This window comes from Chlorocebus sabaeus, chromosome 10 (assembly GCF_047675955.1).
Source record: "Chlorocebus sabaeus isolate Y175 chromosome 10, mChlSab1.0.hap1, whole genome shotgun sequence".
Lineage (NCBI taxonomy): Eukaryota > Metazoa > Chordata > Mammalia > Primates > Cercopithecidae > Chlorocebus > Chlorocebus sabaeus.
In genome coordinates, this window is record NC_132913.1 from 39,685,721 (window position 1) to 39,706,190 (window position 20,470).

General features: G+C 40.5%; 1 protein-coding gene and 1 pseudogene across 1 annotated transcript in view; both read left to right on the plus strand.

Annotated features, from left to right (window-relative positions):
* The window catches only part of LOC103217096 (nuclear migration protein nudC pseudogene), a 41,423-nt pseudogene extending 21,388 nt beyond the window's left edge, over window positions 1-20,035 (plus strand).
* FMNL2 (formin like 2) overlaps window positions 1-20,470 on the plus strand; it is a 314,952-nt gene that overhangs the window by 67,596 nt on the left and 226,886 nt on the right.

Consider the following 20,470-nt stretch of genomic DNA (forward strand, 5'->3'; position numbering starts at 1 on the left):
GATTTGTCTCTTCTTCCCCATTTACTTATTCAGTCATTTGTATCAGTGTGGACTCATGGATGTTGATTTTATCCTTTAGATTAGAATCTAATACTAAAAAATGAACTTTTTATTTTGTTTGAATCATTTCAGCTTTGACCATTGGGAGCTCCTTACTTGGCTTCTGTGTCCCTTTATTGGTATACACTCATTTTTTTTTTTTTTTTTTTTTTTAGTACTTCCTTTCTGGCACTACAGAATACCTCTTTGACTTTTTATGTGCCTTTGTGATGCTTTCTACCTGGTGTTGGAGTAGTGACAGATCACATACTTGGTGGCCTGAAAGCAAAGGTTTTGGTCTCAGCTCTGCTGGCCAATTCATGTCACCTTTGTGACCCTGTTGTTTCTAAAATGATCTTTAGCTAACCAGAATTGTAAGAAATAAATGTAGGGCTAGGCACGATGGGTCACACCTGTAATCCCAGCACTTTGGGATGCTGAGGCGGGTGGATCATGAGGCCAAGAGATTGAGAACATCCTGGCCAACATGGTGAAACCCCCTCTCTACTAAAAATACAAAAATTAAAATTGAGTATGGTGGTGAGCCCCTGTAGTCCCAACTTTTTGGGAGGCTGAGGCAGGAGAATCACTTGAACCCAGGAGGCGGAGGTTACAGTGAGCTGAGATCACACCACTGCACTCCAGCCTGGTGACAGTGCAAGCCTCCGTCTCAATAAATAAATAAATAAATAAATAAATAAATGTAAAAGGACTTCACACATTTGTTATCAATCCATGCCCCCCCTCCTTTTTTTTTTTTATGTTGAAGCACATCTTCAGACTTCCATCTGAAGTTCCTTATTGGAACTTCCATTAAGGCAGCTGAGTGAACTGTTCAAAATCCTACTGCAAACCATAAAAATCAAAGACCCAGAACCAGGAATCAGAAGACCCATGTACTAATTAGTCCTGATTATCACTGACCAGTTTCTAGATCTCAAGTCACTTTACTTCACATGTTTATTGAATGAATTAATGCATCTTCAATGAATGCAACTGTTACTGTTTGTCATCAGTTTGTTCAATCAAATACATGTTAATGGACAAGGCTTTCCTACATAAACATTTTGTTTTTTGGTTATCTTGTATCTCCTCACATTCCATAGCATTGCGGTGGCTCACAGGCACTTAACAGAGAAAGGGGACACCAAGCTGAATTTAAATAGAAAAAATAATGAATATACATCATCTTTGGGGATAGTGTCATTTTCTCTTTCTTCCTACAACTTGAGCCCTTAGAATTACTCATACTGGGGTGCTTATGTCATCTGATTGCCAATGATGATTGAGTGAGTGAATGCATGTTTGGAATGACATGGAATTCTGATGTAGGTAAGGGATTCAGAAGGATTATGTTTAGATTAATTTTTTTGCAGAGTTCTCCAGCAGGGTCCTAATAAAAAATTGGTGGTGGTGGCGGTGGCAGTGGCAGCAGCATTAAACACAACAAAGGCAGAACGGATCCTTATTTGCATCATTCAGTCCAGTGGGTGCCGTTAGCTACCGTCCTAGAGTGGGTGTGGAATAAATTATATATATAACATTTTTTTGAGAAGAGGAGGATGAGCTGGTCACATGTGGCACTTTCTTACATGTTAAAATAACATGAGATGGAGAACATTGTGTGTTGATGTCTATCTACAAGTTGAGTTTTGGCTTAAGATAGGCAGAGCCTCCCTACCACAGGCCCTGAGTACTGCAGGCTGTTGCTCATCATCTTCCTCCAGTTTGAAAAACTGACAAGGGTTCTTACCAGTCTTTGTTAATTCCTGTCTCTGGAAAGAATGGTTGGTAAAGGCACATCTGTATTCTGACATCTTGAGAAAGAAAGGATGCATGCTTGGGAACAGACGTTTAGGCTGTAAATTGTTGGTGGTCTTAACTGTTATTGGGAGGCTGTTTTGTCCATGGCATCTAGCTACTTGTATGGACTCTGGGGTTCTAGAAATAAGTTTTTACTCCTTTGGCTGTAATGAGCTGGGCATTATCATTAACCGGAAGGCTGGATTGGAAAGGTTTGGGAAGCAAAGGTCCTTCTGACACTCAACGCATCTTCCTTTCTGGTCTTTCTTGGAGCAGATTTTTCTTCTGTGCTCTCTAGGAAGCTGATGTGGTTCCTGTCCTCCAACTGACCAGTACCTAGAATGTCAACAGAATGACTCATGTCCCCAACATCCTGTCCTTGTTCTGGAGAAGGGGAACTGTTTGCCTTTGGAAAAAACACAGTGCTTACCTCTGGAAAAACCCCAAAGCAAGCATTGCTTCAACACAGTTTTCCTTAAAGCTCTTGTGTTGTCTTGTGATTTTTTTCCTTGTGACTTTTTATAATGAAAGTATTGGTTTTCCTGTGTCTACCTCGCATGCCAGGTGATTGAGAATTAGGGAGCTTTAGGTGTTGGAAAGGACCCTAGAGACCAACTGGTCCAACTCCTTTTCATGGCTTTGGAAACAAAGGCCAAGTTGAAGTAAAGTGACTTGAGGTCTAGCAACCGGTCAGTGATAATCAGGAGCTGGGTCTCCTAATTCCTGGTTCTGGGTCTTTGATTTTTATGGTTTGCAGTAGGATTTTGAACAGTTCACTCGGCTGCCTTACTGGAGGTTCCATCTGTGCAGAAAGATATTGATATGGGTGGATATTTAAAACTACATATATTATAACATAGTAAAGTCTTTAAGAATACCTGATATACATTGAGTTGTTATTCAGAAGCTAGGGGGATGTAGAAGACTAAGAATTCTTCTGATTTTCAGGACATTCTATCATAATTTAGCCTTAAGACAGATTTTGGGCAAGTTATATATCTCTTGTGACTACTCAAAAGGAGGCTGGATTAGATTAGTATTTCTTTTGTTGTTTCAGGCTCTGAAATGTTATGATTCCCTATGTCTATAAATGTATGCTGCACATTTTTTTCCTTCAGTAGTACAGAAGGTCTACAACGTGGGCAAATCCTTATCATTTATTTCCAGTATTATAGAAAGAACATGGGTTTCATGTAATTTACATTGATGTTGTTTTTCTTGTCAAAGAGGGAACTGAGATAGTTATCTACTGTGTTCAGTAGCATCCTGAGTGAGGAGAGAGAGGTATAGTGTAAGCTTGAACTTGAGCAAACATTAACACTCTTAGAGGTTACAACTGGTGTTAACAGTAGAGAAAAGAATCAGAGGGAGAGGAGGAAAGAGATTGGTGTGTGGGAGCTATGGCCCATCATTTTATTATGGGCTTCTTCCCCTTTTGAGTGTCTTACATGATGTGATTGAAGATATCTGATAGCTCCATCAAGATGGTACCCTCAATTCCTTCTACAGCCCACACTTTCTCCTCCTAGACTTGAATTGTTATGATGGTAGCATAATTTTTGACAAATGGTGTTTGTGTGGAAGTATAACTTTTATCTGAGTTGAGTCATTGTTTTTGCCACCATCACTTCCATTTTACAGATGAGCAAATTTAGTCTGAGAGAATTGAGGTTGCTTGCCCCTAATCCTATAGCTGGCATAGGAATCTCAAACCCATCTTTCTGGTCTCAGAGTTCCTACTCTTAACCATATGACCTTCCAGGCACCACGCACTGTTCCACTTTAATTCTTAGATGTTTCATTTACATTTTGTTCTTACTGGTTTAGGAAAGTTTATTGTTTTCATTTTCTCACATTACTTCCTGGTGCCTGGCATAGGACTATAACAGAAACATTTTTATAAGTGATTTAAAGGTAGTGAATGTGATGAACTGGAAAAGAAGCAAAAAGCTTCCTGAGTCACCCGGACTTCTTCATCCTGGCTCTGTCACTTTGTAATCTTACAGGGAAAGATTAACTTCTCTAAGCATCAGTTTTCTCACCTGAAAAAGTCAGGAAAATATTATTTTCCATACTGGGTTGCTGGGACAATTAGAAATACAGCATCTGAAAACTTTGCATAGTGCTTAGTACATAAAAGGTAATTAATGAGTGTTTGCCATTGTACTTAGGTTGAAGTTAAATTAACATCTTAAAGAACTGTAAAATATTTTTCACTTTTGTTTTTTTTTCTTTTTTCTTTTTCTTTCCCCCGGAGGCTTGAGAATGTCATTTCCTCTAAATGCCTGCCACCCTCAGGGAGTTCTAGTAAGAGGGTGAACATAACATCAATGGAATATGAGGAGTTACTATTAGCAGATACCATTTTTGTTTCCCTTTTCATTTCTTTTTTTAGTCATTTGGGAGAAACTCTTCCAGCCCCGGGCGATGCGGTGTGTCAGTGTCTGCCTTTCTGCTGGCTCCTGACAGCACCTCCCTTCAGGGGTGGGAGTGGAGCTCTTCATGCCTGCCTCCTCCTGCTCACATTTCTTGGTTCACTGGAAAAGTCCCCAAATCTTTTTGTCTGCTCAGTTGTGGCCTAGTAGCCAGAGTGGCTCATGGATTAAATGGAGAGGAACCTATGTTTCTTCTCTTGCTTTTCAGTATTTTGGCTGAATTTTGAATTTTTATCTGCCCCATTGAGTCTGTTGGCTCTGGCTGCTGCTGTACCAAGCTCTCTTTCTGGTGTTCATAAACCAATGAAAGTACTATTTCATGGCCTGGGTCAGGCTTGTTTGTTGGTTTCATCTTAATTAGAAACAAACCTCTTTATCCTCCCTTTTCTTCATCTTCCAGGGAGAAACGGATTTTCTAGGCAGAGCAAATTAATCATAGTGGTGTCTTAATAAAAAACAATCACCATTGCAGTACGTGGCACACAGTAGGTACTCAGTAGATGAAAGAAACAGTTCCTGTAGCTCTTTCAAGGTATCCAGCATTTTGTGCAGGTAGGCTGGGGGCTGCTGAAGGATCTGTTTGTAAAGGATGAGAATTAGCTTAAGTAACTTGGGTTGGAAAAATCACTGTGCCTTCTGAGTGACATATGGGGGCAGGAAGGTGGCAGAGAACAGGGTTGGAGAGTTTCTGTGGTAGGTAGATTAGTGTTGTTCCCAGCTCAGAATAAGGTGCATATTTGAAAGTTACTTAACACAGAGCCTTGGATTCTGCCTGTACGATAATAGACATTGAGTAGTTGTGATAAGTAATCATATGTAGCACTTAGGTCTTTTTATCTTCGAAGAAATTTTTTTAAAAAATGCTTTTAAACACAGTGAATTCTACGTTGTATTCTTTATCATAGCCCTAACATTCTCTTCCGTGTCCTTGTCGTATTATGTTTCTTAGGACAAGTGAGTAAGCTTTGTCAATTGGTTTATAAAATATTTATGCATTTAAAGCCTCTGGGTAGTGAGAATTGAAATTACAATATCTGGGGCGTCATATTTGGTGGCAAACTGCTGTCTTAGCATTTTCCTCCCCGCTGTCTGTTTTTCCCAAGCTATAGCAAAGATTCAAATGACATTTAGGAATTGTGTGTGAGATTTAGTTTTTCCTTGAAATACAGATGCTCCTAGACTTATGATGGCGATTTTTTTTTCTTTGCCCTGATAAACCCATTGTAAGTTGAAAATACTGAAAACATTGTAAGTCAAAAATGCATTTGATATAGCTACCCTATGAAACATCCTAGCCTAGACTATCTTAAACATGCTCAGAGCCCTGACATTAGCCTACAGTTGGCAAAACCATCTAACACGAAGCCTATTATAATAAAGTGTTGAATATCTCATGTAATTTATTGAATACTGTACTGAAATTGAAAAAACAGAATGGTCGTATGGGTACTGGAAGTACCATACGGTTTCTACTGAATGTGTTTCGCTTTTGCACTATTGTAAAATTGAAAAATTGTAAGTGAGGGACCATCTGTAGTTCTGTCAGTATGGGTGAAATGCTTGCTGTGTGGTGCATTGAGTTCTAAAGTCAATCCTTAGCAGATACGTTAAAACAACAAACAACTAGAATCCTGGTTAATAGGGAAAAGGGTTTGCATTTGGCTTCATACATTTCTTCTCAGGCTTCTGAAGTCGTGAGTCAGGAACCTCCGATGCAGTGCTTGTAGGTGCATCCTTTCCTTCCTCACCCCGTATTTCATTTATGTGACAAGATACTCCAAAGATGTCCAGAGAAATAAAGACGTTATAATTCCAAATGATTAGCTCAAATCCGACTGCCACATTCAAGGCTTAAAAAAAATTCTCAATTGCTGTGAGGGATTAGAAAAATGGCAGCTGGCAGATATGTCTTCAGTATAAAGGTAGTAAGACACCACTTATTCTTTATATAAGCAATTTTTTTTTTATGAGGATATGGAGAAAGGTAATAAAATCATGGTCTCTGCTGTGGGTAAAACTAGTTTGAGAGCCCCTCCCCCACTGCTTTTTTCAGAAAGGTAAAAAGGAAGTCCGAAGCAGAGAGTTAGTTTCCCTGACTGGGGGAGGTTAAGGAGAGGAGTGTGATTGAGGTCATGGGGAAGGCATGGTGAAGTTTCACAGTCTTGGGGATAAGTTTCTCATTTGATATGGGATATAATTAAGAGTTACATCAAATGGAGTTGCCATCAACATGACTGCTAATGGTGACTCTGGGTACCAGAGGACATGGCATCGTAGTACAGTTATGCAGTAATCGGACCCTGATTAACCATGATGCTGATGATGGCATTGATACTTTATGGAGAACTTTGTATGTGTTTTCCCCCATTTAATCCTTACAGTCACCATTTTCAGATGGTAGCTCAGAGTAGTAGATACTTTTCCCAGGGTCATATTACTTAGGGGCAGAGCTGGGATTTGTAACCATGATGCAATACTGCACCTGGTGGATGTAGTCAGGGTTATCAAAATAGAGAAAAATTGACCCAAAGATGTATTTCAGAGGCAGAAACAATAATAGCTTAGTAATAGTCTAGGTGTGTGAACTTGAGACAAAATGAGTAGGAAAAAAAATGGTTTTTAAGTGACAGTTTTGGAAAAGAAGCAACGGGAGTGGCAGGAATGAACAATAGAGCTCTGTCTTGGCCATGTTTATGGACTCTTCTTCCTAGAGAACAGCCAATAGCCTTTCATCAGTGTTGATTTCATCTTTCAGCCTTCAGAAGACAGCTGTCACTCCAAGTGCTTGCTGTGGATGTGGAGCACAGGTTGTAAACACAGTGCCTTTGTGCCAGGCTCCGGTCACATGTACAGGTGTTGACTCTAGCAGCAGACCAGTACCTACTCCCAGTGCAGCTCAGATTCACACATCACACCATCACACTGTCTTCTCATTCAGCCAGTGAAATGATTGGTGTCTCATCGCAGGAGTACAGTGATAGTCATTGATTGACAAGAACTTCTCTGGGAGGGACTACATTTATTCTAGTTTCTCCAGATCAGATCTTTAGAACCAGGAGAGGAAGTCTGTTCATGGTCAGAGTTCTTGCTGAGTCGATGTAGTATTCTGAAAGCTATTGTGCCAAGGCCCCAGGATTCTCAGACCTGACTGAGCAACATGTAACTGATCTGATTTCTCTCTGACTCAGAAGGAATGCTAGCTAAATCTTGAATTTGGTACTGTGACTTCAGTAGTGGACCAGTCAAGGGGCTCATATCCGATGGACCACCATCCCTTCACCCTCACCCCACCGATGTCTGTCTGTGCTTGGCTTTTCGGACTCATGGTGAATGCTTGAACCTTCTTACTCCCTTAATGTAAGCTTTGCATTTTTCTGGGTGACAAGGTGCATCCTATCCCCATGAAGGATTTCCTTGATTGAAATAAGACTCCCCTTGGGAGAGAAATATAAATGTTGTGAGCAGAGTGGCCTTACGGCAGCTTGCTGACTTCCTAGAGGGGTCGTTGTGGGAGGAGAGCCCTGCTAGTTCCCTTTGCCCCAGATTGTATCCCCTCTGTGCTTGCTGCAGAATCACTGAGTGTACTGGTAGCTCTTAATTACTTCTAGTTAAAGAAGAGCAAGCCACCTGGTCTCTGAATTACTTCGAGCAATAGTCTTTAAAAGAAACATCCTCCTTTCCCTCCCTCTTTGCTCCCCAGCAAAAAATTTCCTATTAGAAAAAAGATATGAAGGCATTGGTTAGTTTTCACTTCCTTTCCTAAGGGATATTCAGCTAAATATGCTGTCCTGAGAGAATCTGATAGAAGCAGATAAGATTTTTGATAAGAGTTAGAGAGAAATTCTGAGAAGGGAAGGTTACTTATACTCCCTAATAAAAGCCTGAACAAACAACAGGCATAATTGGTTGTGTATTTGGGGTTGTGTCAGTGAAGTGGAGTGTATTCTGCGTACCACAAGTGGGAGGAAGAATGCTGAAAAAAAGAGAAGTAGATGCTTGTTCAAGACAGGAAATATACCACTTCCCTTAGGAATCTGCCCATAGGCCATCTTTGCTTATATTATCCATGCATTTCACTGGCAGTACTCTTCTGGAGTGAGAAGTGGCATATGAAGGTGGTTCTGAAATCCACTCCTCCCATCTCCTTCCTAAGAGACAGTTAACCCACTTTGGGCTAAGTCAAGAGCCAGCCAGCTATTTTTGCCCATCACTGTAAGTAGCATTACAGCTCACCTTAAATATTGGGGAAAAGTCCTCATCATTTGTTCATTCTATTAGCTAGGGCCAGGTGTTGTCACTGTCTCTAGCTCTACTTCCATTTTCACTCCCACTAAATCTTAGCAAATTCCTAGCACTCTGAACGGTGTATTTTACTTGAATGACTCCCATGTGACCAGACTTCTGGGAGCTGAGCACATGGTACCTTTTATTGGGTGCCATAAAGTAACCTTGATACCCTTTGGACGTTCAGCTTTCCTTTGAGGTTATAGCTAATTGTCTGATGAACATTTAAGTGGGCAGGGCTGTGTGCTAGCTCTACTGTGTAGCTTTTGTGATCCAGGGAGGTGTGACCTCATTATGGTATTCCCATAGCTGAGATCATAAAAGTATCCCAAGTGTCATTTGGAAGCCAGATGGTAGGTTACAAACTCATTTTGGGTTAATCTCCCTCTCCCTAAGCTACTTCATCTCCTTGAATGCTGCTAACTATAAGCTTTTATTTTTCCTTTCCTGTGTTATCACTCATTAAAGCCTTCTCTGACCTGTATAAATGAGACTGATTTTTTCCTCTTAGTATTGTCTTTGAGCACTTGGCAGGCGGCATTTGGAGCCAGAACCTGCTGAAAGTTGCCCTTGTGTGTGTTTTCATAAGCTAAATGAGAGGCACAGAAAGAATAGCAAAAGATCTTTTTCCCTAGGGTAGGAGGAAAAGGAGGATGAAAAATTTGCAGTTTATATATGAATCTTGTTGGAATGCCCTTTAGAGGGAATATTTTCTGATTCTGTCTCTTCTCCCTTCAGTCTTATATTTCCTCTTCCTTTCTTCTGTGTATGATATATATATATATATCAATTAGAAAAAAATTGAAACAGGGCCAGGCACGGTGACTCATGCTTATAATTCCAGCACTTTGGAAGGCAGGGGCAGGCAGATCGCTTTAGCCCAGGCATTGAAGACCAGCGTGGGCAACATAGCAAGACCCCATCTCTTAAAAAAAAAAAATACAAAAATTAGCCAGATGTGGTTGTGTGCACCTGTACTCCCAGCTACTTGGGAGGCTGAGGTGGGAGGGTTGCTTGAACTCAGGAGGTGAGGCTTCAGTGAGCCCTGATTGTGCTGCTGCACTCCAACCTGGGTGACACAACGAGACCCTGTCTCCAAAAAAAAAAAAAAAAAAAAAAAAAAACAAGCTAAACTGAAATGGAAATTATTTCCATATCTTTTTTTAACCAAGTAGTCAAGTATTTCTGTTTCTGTAGCCATTAGTTTGGACCATATGAACTTGCTGCTGTTATAGGTCAGAAATGGTTGAATAGCAACAATCTCATGGCTCAACCCGTTGAACCATTAACCCCAGGAGGGTTAATCAGCTAACCCCTTTCTAACCCAGCAGATAGAAAACTATAACAAAACTATTTGACTCTACCTTCCTTCCTTCTTATCTTCCTCATCTTGAGGAGTTAACAGATATACAACACAAAAGATATTGTTGTAGGAGATTGGCAAGTCAAGGTGACAGTTTTCACCTTGGGGGTGGGCAGGCAGCAACAGACACTAGGACACTAGGACAATGAAACCCAGATTTTAAAACAAGGATACAATAGAGCCAGCCTCTGTAGAAATTAGTGTATTTATTCACCAGTCATTGTGTTCAGTTGTCTGAGCTACATTGTATTGTCCTTGAGGAGCAAGAATTGTGCTATTTTTCATTGCATTCCTGACATGCTTAAAAAAACTGCTACAATCTACTGTATGTAGTTGATTGATGGAAAGTTTGCTGCACCTAACAATGGTCCTTCTCCATGAAACACTCCATTGATACTTTTAGAACTCATTACTGCTAACTAAACAGTAGTGGTTTTATTACTATACTAATGGAGCCTGGTACTTGGAGGCTGGGGCATGGGGGAGGAGGAGAAGGTGGGGCACGGAATGTGGGTAGGACTAGTGGATCCCTTTCCACAGTTAATGGTGTCCCCAGAAAAGTGGTTAGGCAGTTTCCAATAAAACAATGTGATAATCTAGATACAATGCAGGGTCTAATGTGCATATGCAAGGATGCACTAAATGAATTAGCCCTAACAGGGAGGAACAAGGGCTTTCTAAATAAAGAATCAGCAAGACAGCGGAGTTTTCTATGGCCTTCTCCAATAAAGTGATTTGCTTTCCTGACACTGCATGGAGGCAAACAAATGAGTTGTGAAAGATATGGATACCGAGGGACACAGCACCATGATAGGCTTGGCAGACTCCTCCTTGTGGGCAACAAGACAGACCCATGTGGTGACTTTTGTCCTCTTGCATGCTTTTTGTAATGTACTTGAGTTGTTCCTCCTCCTCACTGTCTTTGTCCATTTAAAAAATATTTTTGTGTTTAGGTTATTTTAATTGGAGTAATGCATCTGCTTACCATAAATATGATTATTGATGTACATGAACTTATGTTTGCCATCTTACAGTTCGTTTTCTATTTGATCTACCTGATTTATGTTTTTTTTTCTCCTTTTTGACTTTGGATTAGGCACAAATTTGCAGTCCATTTTTCCTGTCTATGAGCCTGCTAACTACACAGTATTTTACTCTGCTCGTGGTTATCCTACAGATTATAGGATACATCCTTGATTTACTGCAGTCTAATACAGACTCTTTCACCTCTTTGTTTTTGTATACTGCTTTCCTTTGGAAAAGCTCATGATTCTTAATGAATCTCACTGGGGGTGGAATGGTGTTACCCTTATTTCCTACTTGAATCTCTCTCACAGTAGCTCTTACTTGCTGAACCTGTTTGTAACTTTCATCAGAATTATTGCCCAGTATCACTTGCCCTTCGATGTGTGTTAGTCAGAAGGGGACATCCTCACTGCTGAGCTGTGAGCTCCCTAGAATAAAGATGGAAGCTTTCTGGACTCCCCTTGAGGCTGCAAGCTCTTACATAGCAGGACTATCCTGTCTCTTTCTAGTATGACATCTGGCCCAAAGTAGCCCCTCAGTGGAGATTTGAATGACCAGGTCCACCTAAACCAGATGCCAGGGCCAACCTCAGCGTCAGGGTGTGAGCTGGAGAGTTTGAGCCCTTTTTAGGTAAGCTCAAGTCTTTACAACTCTGCAGCTTCTGCCAGTCCTTCCTAGCTGTTTCTTTTGGATGAAGATGATTCTTCTTTTTCTAACTCTGAGGTTGCCCTGTTTCATGCGCATTCACATTAACTGTCAGCCATACCGGTGGACCTCAACACTTACTGGCTGCTACCTGTAATACTCTTACAAAAGACTTAATGAAGTCTTGGGTCATTTTAAGCTGTGATGCAGAAGCCTATAGCAGAGGTGTAAATCTTCTTCATGGCAACTTTATGTCAGTTCTCATACATTAAAACAAAACAAAACAAAACAAAAAACCCCAGGGATTGATCATGTTAATGTGAACACCCTCCTCTCAGTGATGGAGGAGTTTTTGAGTCATGCAGGTTCTTGGCTTGGAGACAGCATGGTCCATACAGAAGCAGCTTGGATTTGTCAAGACCTCAGTTCACCACCCAGCTGTGCTGCATTTTGAGTACCTGTGGGTAAATGACCTCACCTCCTCAGCCTTATCTGTACAATAGGGGTGATAACACTCAGCTTACTTCACAGGCTTCTTGTAGGGAGAAGGTTATATATTGTTTCCTAAACCTGTTTTTGAAAATGGTGAATCACTCTACAGATATGATTTGTGTCTTCTGTTTTCTCCTGCCTGATATTTTCCATTTTGGCAACTTAGAATCTAGGCGTACCTCAGGTAGAGCCTGCTGACACTGGTTTTTGAGGTGGGTCATACTAATATTGAGTTCAAGAGAATTTTTCCCCCCTCTGAACTATGTTATAGTTGGTATCTACTCCTAGAACATTAAGTTTGTTCCAAATAAGCCAGTTTTGGGCTCCATGCTATGCCATAGAAGTCAGAGGAGAGATAGTGCCACCTTAAGCATTGTCAACTTTCAGAGAAAAGTTTTCCCAAGATAAATTAGCAAGTTGTTTCTTCGACAAAGGCACACGGTTGATGTGAATTGATTCTCTGAAGAAATGTTTACCATAGCTGCTTCTGCCAAAGCGAATGTGGTCACCAGGGCAACAATGGCAGCCGTCTTTATCCAGACAAGTGCAGGAGCTGAATTCAGATGCCCCTTCCTAGGGCTGCCAGCTCATGTGGAGTTTGGCATGCAGGAAATGGATGTTCAGTGCTGGCCTCACTGAGTTTTGGAAAAACCCCACTTATTGGAGCATCTGCCAAGCATGGATGGAGGAGGGCTTTTCAGGATTGCAAAACTACTTCTAGAGAGACCGGTGAGTAGAGGGATAGTATTGTGGACACACTGCTCATTTCCCAGAGGTACTGTTGAAACTTTCTTCGGTTTCAATAAGGGAAGAGGCAGAAGTCTTCTCATCTTACCAGGATGCTTATGAGAGCTGGAGGTTGCTGGTGAAAGAGGATACAAAGATACCTCCTGGGACAGAGCAGGGAGTGTGGTATACTTACCACATTTCTCGAATTGACTTAGGAAGTGGTGTTCACTTCTTCCATCAAAGCAAAACTAGTAGCTAATAGTAACTACTGAGACTTTTTTTTTTTTTTTTTGTCTTCAGCTTTTAAGAAGAATGAACTGACTTTCTAATTTCTATAAGAAACTGCACCAGAGTTTATCCCCCACTGGAGAGGGTTGCTTAGATGGTTGGCAGAGCTTCCGTAACATCTCAGTTTCTCTAACATTTGAAGTAAAAGACCAAAGCTAGAATCAAATATGTTACTTCTTTCCATTGCCCAGCTGCAGCTTTTACAAATGCATCACAGTGGAAAGTGCCTGAATCTAGAGTTATCCATGCTGACTTCTAGCCAGGCCAGCCCAGTGGCACTTCTACAATTTGAAGGAGACTTTCAATGAAATTAGATTGTAGCTGCTATATTTAACTTTTAATTATACCCTATTGGGATGTTTTACTTTCTCAAGTGTCACAGCCAAGGCATGAAAATGTGGGTCAAGTAGGCAAATGGAGTTAAAAATACAACAACATAACAAACTCTAACATCTACCAGTTGTGTCTCAGGTAATTAATTAGAGCAGTCTGTAGTTAATAACCTGTGTGGATGTTTCACTGCTTGGGAAGAATAGTCCCAGTGTCTTCCAGATTAGTGGACTGTTCCAAGGAGGGCTGAAATAAGTTTCAACTTGAATTTGTAGATGTGGATAGTCAAACCTTAACAATACAGGCATAGGTTGTCTTCTATCTGTGGTGAATTACAATTCTGTGTTGACTTCTACGCTGTTACTTATCCTAGTCTCATTAGGGAACACAAAGTCACCTAAACAAACCATAAGGTAGCATAGACGTTCAAGTCTGACATGTGCAAAGTTTCTTAAGCTAATTAGAAAATGCATACATTTATCTATGAATGGATGAACCCTTCTGCTCCTTTAGGGCCAGTGATTGAGAGGTGTCTGTTGGAGGTTCGTGTTGAACTTGTGCTTGAAGTCTCCAGATACAAAACTTCAAGGTTCTGGTTTAACCAGAAGACTTTGCTGAATGATATCGATGTGGACAGAAAACTCCTTGGCTTTCTGTCAGCTGAATCTGCTGACTTGTAAGACCGTTGGGGCAGGTTAACAGCCTTGTTGGTCATTGTGCTGTGCTGATGGTGGGACCGAGCGGGTATCAGGAAATAGTCTAGGGCATTGTGAGATTAGATTTGCTTACACTGAGGTGTTCCTGTGATCTGTGCACATCACCCAAGGTAATCAGGGCCTTGAGGCTTAGTCTGAAAGGCTGGCTTTCGAGGCAAAAGATCAGAAGGAAGGCCGATCTATCTTCTCTTTTGCTCTGCTTCCATCTATGGTTGCTGCCTGCTCCTCTGACGTGTAACTTACCTCCTCTGTGCCTCATATTGTTAGTGCTAAATTTCCCACTGAACCCAGACTGTTATTTTGACCTGCACTGCTTGTTTATTTGTGCACCAGTAAGTGTGTGAGTAAATTCATTTTTACTTTATTTTTTTCTTTTGAGACAGAGTCTCACTCTGTTGCCCAGGCTGGAGTGCAGTGTCACGGTCTCAGCTCACTGATCTCACTGATTGAACCTCTGCCTCCTGGGTTCAAGCAATTCTCATGCCTCAGCCTCCCAAGTAGCTGGGACTACAGGTGCTCACCACCATGCCTGGCTAATTTTTTGTATTTTAGTAGAGATGGGGTTTTACCATGTTGCCCAGGGTGGTCTGGAACTCCTGAGCTCAATCTGCCTGCCTTAGACTCCCAAACTGCTAGGATTACAGGCATGAGCCACTGCACCCAGCCAATGCATTAATTTTTAAAAATTATAGCAACTCTTGGAAGAATTGGAACACAGAAAAATTACCCCTTAGTCCATTGCATTTTACATGATGATTTTCCTTTTCACTTCATTTTTTTGGCCACATTTTTAATTTCTATTTTTTGCTGTGGTAAAACATAAGATAACATTTACCATCCTTGCCATTTTTAAGCATACAGTTCAGTGGCATTAAGTACCTTCATATTGTTGGTGTTGCAATGATTTTCACCATCTGTGTCCAGAACTTTTCATCTTCCCAAACTGAAACTCTACCCATTAAACAGTAACTCTTCATTCCCCCCCTCTTCCCCTGATAACCACTGTTCTCCTTCTCAGTCCACATTAATATGCCTATTCAATGTAACTCATACTTGGAATCAGGGAAGTTGTGTCCTTTTGTGTCTGGTTGATTTCACTTAGCATAATGTTGGTAAGGTTCATTCATGTTGTGGCATTTGTCGGAATTTCATTCTTTTTTAAGGCTGAACAGTAATACTCCATTGTATGGATAGAAACCTCGTTTTGTTTATTCATCTATTGATGGACATTTGAGTTGTTTCTACCTTTCAGTTATTCTGCATAATGCTACTATGAACATTGATTATAAGTATCTGTTTAAGTTTCTGCTTTCGGTACTTTTGAGTATGTAACTGGAAGTGGAGTTTCTGAATCATATGGTAATTCTATGTTTAGCTTTTGGAGGAAGCATCATACTGTTTCCACAGTGGCTGCTGCACCCTAGCAATGCATGAGGGTTCCAGGTCCTCCATATCCTTATATCCCTGCAAAAGATATGTGTCTTTTCTTTTTTTATTTATTTATTTTTTGATAATCGTCATTTTGATGGGTGTGAAATAGCATCTTATTGTGGTTTTGATTTGTACTTATGCATAGGTTTTTTTAAAACTGTGTTTAAACAGAGTGTATGTATTTTTCATCCTTGATCAGTTAATATTCTGTCATGTTCTCTTTTTGCCTTTCAAAGCACTGTTTTTTTTGTTTTTTATTATATATGGACAAATTATAGTTGTAAATACTTAAGGGGGTACAAAGTGATGTAATGATTTTTGAACTCAATGTGGAATGATTAAATCAAGCTATTTAACCTATTCACCTCAAATATTTGACTTTTTTTTTGTGATAACATTTGAGATTTTCTCCTAGTGATATTGAAATGTACAATATACTATGATTGTATTTACCATGCTGTGGAATAGTTCTCAAAAAAGGAAGAAATTCTGTCATTTGCGACAACATGAATGGAATTAGAAAACATGCTAAGTGAAATAAGCGAAACACAGAAAGGCACCACATGTTCTCACATATGTGGGATCAAAAACAATCAAATTCATAGAGGCAGAAAGTACACTAGTGGTTACCAAGGGCTGGGGGAAATGGTGAGATGATGGTCAAAGGGTACCAAGCCTCAGGAGGAGTAAATTGATTTATTTTTGAGACATGAAATGACTAATTTTAATTGCTTTTTTCTGGGATCCATTCTGAAGTTACCAGTTTTCTGAAGAAAAGCATTTGAACCAATAATCCAAATGTGAGCTTCACTATAGAAAGGAGAAGCACAGGGCAAAACTGTGTATAGGCACCCCTGAGACCACCCCAGGAGGACTGTTGGGCTCCCTGTGTCCTGTTTTGGAACTCTGGGGAGCTTTATCAGGGAATACACTTGCTGGAAGTTGCAGAATATGGGAGAGACTCTGATTGTAGCAGGCAAGTTTCTGGTGAGACAAAAATGGATTAGACCAACACTAATGCCAGGCATCAGAGACAGCAAAATCATCCAAGTTATCATCCTCCCCACAAGGCTGAGAGATTTTTAAGTAGTTTGGAAAAACTTGGATAGGGAAAGCTTGAGAATAATTTAAAAACTTGTCCCCTGCAGGCCAGTTTGCTAAAAGCCCAGTTTTACCAAAAGGCTAAAGCAGTAATTAAAGCAAAAAGCCTTTGAAAAGGAATCTTGAGCTACCCCATTAACAGAGATTATAGGGTATGGTTAGTAAACACCAGAGTATTTAAAAGAGAGTAGTGACACAGAAATGAATGCCTTGTGAAAAGATGAATTTGGTCACCACACATTATAGAAACTTTCAGAATATACAGAGAATGCCTGTAAGCAAAATGGAACTGTTTGTAGAACCGAGTTAAAAAATGTTTTCTATAGAGTTTCATTTGTAAACATGATTTTTAAGAGTACAAGCTGAATATTACTTAAAATGCCAGTAGGGAAAAAACTCACACTCCTTTCCTAGTAACTGCTTTTGAACCTGCAGTTTTTGGAAAGAAGCATCTGTTTCTGAGTATGATCTGAAAGCACTGACTTTAATAAGGTCTTTCTCTGAGAATTGATGCTTATCTTACAAGGCAGAAGTGAAAAGGATGGTACTCAGCACTGGGGCATTTGGTATCAATTGTGAGCTCATCTGTGTTATAGGAAGGAGCTGACCAGCCACATCTCAGTCTAAAAATTGCCCGATAGATGCAGCTCTAACCTGCCTCCCAGGTCATCCCAACTGATTAATGTGGAGACCTGCAGATGAGAGCGAAGCGAAAAGTGATTTGAATGGACCTGAGGGACTTCATCTTCCAGTATGAGGTTGCAGGGGGTGACTTCTGTGACGGTACCTTTGTAAAGTTATTACAAACCTACTGGTGGAAAAACCTTGACTGCGTTCCACTCTGAATCCTGGTTGTAGAAGCAACATGAAATTGAGCACAGGAAAGACTAGGAATAGGAAGAACTGAGTTTCAGACTCAGATTTGCCTGTTATTAGCCTGAGATGTCTGGCGTTGGTTGCTTAACCTTTCTGCAAGGATTGTATTGAACCATCCAATGCATCTTGTATGTGGGGACATTTTGGAAACACATAATACTGTGTAAGTATTGTTATTAGTAGGTAAAATGGTAAAACTGAAATGAAAGAAGAACACCCTGCCCAGCCCTGCCACCCTAACAACTCATTTCCTCTTTTGGCATTTCTTAGGGTTTTCTTGTCAGTGCGCACAGCACTTCTGTCAGTATCTTTGGCTCCGAGGAAGTCAGTGGAATGAATGACTTCAAGGCTTTGAAAAATAAATAAATGGCTTATTGTGGGCAGTGACTTGTTTTATCCCAAAGCCAGTAATGTGAGGTACTTAACCAACCACAAATTAATTCTCCCACTATATTTGCGACAGTGTTAGGGTTACAGGTACACCCCAAGCACCATTGCCATATAATTCTGTTTCTGGATAATTGATAATGTGCAACCGTGTTGGGACAACAAATCAGTGCTAACCTCTCTGGGGAAACTCAAGTGCAATTGTGAGATGTAAATCTCCATCCACAGGTTCTGCAAAGCAGGGAATAAAGGAGTGGCTGCTTACTATGGGAAATGCACAGACATGACTAAGAGTAGAGAGTTGTACATTCTGCCTCCCAAAACTCTTCCTTATGTGACTTTCTCCAAAGCCTTCTCAGAGGACACTGAATTCACCTAGGAACTTTGAGAAATGTGAGATGATTCAATTCTGCTGGCAGCAGTGCCTTTCCTGTTACTGATTATTGGCTACCCTGGCGCTCATTTCCTTTGTACTGAGTCATGTGCACACAGAGAGAGATTACCGGGGAGTGATGTTATAGAAATGGCATAAGTGTGGCGAAAAGGTTTGGTTCCCTTGTTTTGCATGATGATCTCTCAGTGTGCGTTTTATTATGTTTATATTTAAATATAAAGTAATTGGTATTACTGCACTACTGTGTTTGATGCCTACCCTGTGCCAAACATTAGGTACTTTATGTTTATTATCTCCAATCCTAAGTAACACCTTCAAGCTAGGTAGTTTTATTGATGAGGAAACTGGTGTGGATAGGGCAGAATAAACTGTTCTAGGCCATGCAGGCTGAATTTGAAATCATCTCATCACCTTTGTAAATCTCACAGGGCCTGAGCTCTTTAGGTCAAACCTGCTGCCTCCCATGTTCAGGGAATAGGCTTAAGAAGTTCAAGGAAAGTACTTGCCTGTTGAGGCATGTTTTCTTAGTACAAAGTGCTTAAATTGTTTTGTGGGTATGTGGAACATTCTTCCCAGAAGCTGCAAGCCTCCTAGGGATTCCTTCGTTCTGTGTTTTGCCCATTCTTTAAGTCACGATGCCCAATGTGAAGAGATCACATATGTTCATGATGCCCCGTGAGCATCACTTTCATGCTATTGCCGGAAGGGGGACCAGGAATAGGGATTGGCATCCTGGATTTTGTGACTAAATAGTTGATTTATTTGATAAATGGTTGTCTCATTCTTTTTTTGTTAATTGTTTTATTGAGGTATACTTTATATGCCATAAAATTCACTCATTTTAAAGTATAGACCTAAATGATTTTTTTGTGAGGGAGTTTTCCTTGGGAGACAGGGTCTTGCTCTGTCACCCAAGCTGAAGTGTAATGACACCATCTTGGCTCACTGCATCCTCTGCCTCCGGGCTCATCTCAAGCCATCCTCCCATCTCAGCCTCCCGAGGAGCTGGGACTATAGGCATGCACCATCACGCCCGGCTAATTTTTGTATTTTTTGTAGAGACTTGATTTTGCCATGTTTTCTCAGGCTGGTGCGCAAGCAATTCACCCGCCTGGGCTCCTAAAGTACTGGGATTGCAGGTGTGAGCCACCACACCTGGCCTTGAATGATTTTTAGTAGATTTACAGAGTGGTGCCGCCATTGCCACAATCTGATTTGGAAATACTTCCATTGCCCCAAAAGAAACTTTGCAACAGTTGTCTCAGTTTTAAACTGCTCTTTTAAGGTACCCTTCTCTGATACGCTGTCAGGTTCTCCAGCTGGCTATGAAGAGGAAGAAATCATCTTCAAAAATTATTTAAGTAAAATTTTTTTATTTTAATTTTTGTGGGTCCATAGTAGGTGTATGTATTTATGAGGTACATGAGATGTTTTGGTTCAGGCATGGAATGTGTAATAATCACATAATGTAAAATGGGATATCTATTCCCTGAAGCATTTTTTTTGTGTTAAAAACAATCCAGTTATATTATTTAATTTTAAACAATATAGCATTCACCATATGTCAGGCACCGTTCTAAGTGCTTTATGAAGATTAACTCATTGAATCCATTGATTCCTCATGACACACTTTGAGAAAGGTACTCTGAATATTTGTAAATTACAGATAGAGAAACAGAAGCATAGAAAAGTTAAATAGATTGACCAGTGTCACAGAGCTGGGAGTGATGGAGTTGGAAATCAAAACATGTTATTCTAAGCACTCTAAAGCACCGGAATCAAAATGTGTTATTCTAAGCACTCTAAAGCACCTGATGAGACCAGAAAGAATGGGGCAACCAGTAGCTAACCAGATGGATGGAAGGCATCAGGAAGAGTAAGCCAGTACCCTCTAGGAAACAGCCAGGCCTTCAGATAGCCCTGGGTCTCAGATACTTAGTATGGAATTAAATAAGATCTGATAAATCCATCCCGGTGGACTGCATGGCATTTGTCAGTAATCTAGGATTCCTCTGTCCATTTACCCTCCTCTCCTTTGCCTTGCTATCATAGGGAGCAAAACATACTTTGATGGACTTTTGCTCTCTATATTGGACTTCAAAGAGCTACAGTGATGTGTTTTTGAGGTCCC